The sequence below is a fragment of the Gossypium hirsutum genome, chromosome A11, assembly GCF_007990345.1.
Source record: "Gossypium hirsutum isolate 1008001.06 chromosome A11, Gossypium_hirsutum_v2.1, whole genome shotgun sequence".
Classification (NCBI taxonomy): Eukaryota; Viridiplantae; Streptophyta; class Magnoliopsida; order Malvales; family Malvaceae; genus Gossypium; species Gossypium hirsutum.
The window spans coordinates 117376449-117377966 of NC_053434.1; positions in this window are offsets into that span (position 1 = coordinate 117376449).

Sequence of the window (1518 nt, forward strand, 5' to 3'; positions counted from 1 at the left end):
CGTCGTTTTGACCATGCCCGAACCCATCTGACCCGACCAGCCAGGAGGATCCGCGGTTTTGTTTGAAATGGGTTATTTATTGTGCGCGGTCCTTCCGCTTTTTCAGGGTTTTGCAATTAAGTCATTTTTCTTGTTTCCAATTTGGCCCCATAATTCTCGCGGCTTTTTCGATTTAGTCTCCGCTAATGTGCTGCGTTTTAATGGAAAGAATAATTGTTGTTTCGGTCCCCCTATGTTTTGTGCGCGCTCAAATAAAGCCCTTTTCTCTTTATTTCCTTTCAACATTTGCCCCAAAACTTTGTTATTAGTTCAATTTTAGTCCTTTTTTATTTGTTTTTGTTTCTTTTATTAAATATTACATTTTTGTATTCAATATTATTATTATTATATTATTATTATTGTACATTAGTGTATATCTTCATGTATGTATATATATATGTAGTAATGTTTTTATTACTTTATTTTAATATTTTTTATTTAATAGCTTTTGATTCAAATTATTATTTTATTATTATCATTAAATTACTATATATTCTTATTAGATGTATATATACATATATACTATTTTAATGACTTATTTTAATATCTTTTTATTATATTTACTTTTTTGTATTGTATTACATGGCTATTATTATTATATTTATTAGTGTATGCCTCTTACCCCGTATATATTTTTTAGTATGTATTTAGTCAATTTTTTTTATATTTATATGGATATTTATATGTAATATCATGTATATATTTTAATATTATCAGTTATATATTTTATACTATATATTCTAATTATTATTTATATATATATGTATAAGTAGTGGTAGTGTACGAAATAGTTTTCTTATTATTATTATCATTTCTAAGGTATGTACGTATTGTATATGTTCTATATACGTTATATATATTTTTAATATTACTAGTTATATATAGTTCTTATACTTTCCATGTACATATTTTATACCATCTTATGCATATATTCATTGTTTCTATTTCGTGTTTAATTCTAGTATTGCGCTAAATGTCGTATAGATCTTTATCATTTTAATATTATTGTCACATTGGTTATTTGTTTCAATATATGGCCTAGCCCTATCATTTATTTATTTTATTTCATATCAATTACTTTGCATTATTTCGAAAATCATATACTTGTTTTGCTAATTAATTTCAATAAACAAGGAAATGTACCGATTTAACATTAAGTCATCGAGTTCATCGCTATGTTGGGTGAACGTCAATTGACTCGTGTTAAAACGACATATCCTTCTCAAAAAACCGGAATAAACTAAAATCTCTCGTCCTCTTTTAATTGGATCACGACTAAATTTTAATATTGAACTCGTATTTTTAAAAGTCAAGACAACCGTGTTTAGGAGATACCAATTTTTGGGCGTCGCGAGGGTGCTAATACCTTCCTTGCGCGTAACCGACTCCCGAACCCCTAATTTTTCTCTGGCTTTTAATGTAGACCTAAACTCACCCTTTTAATGTTTTAAAGAAGTCCAGGTGTCCGTCACCTAATAA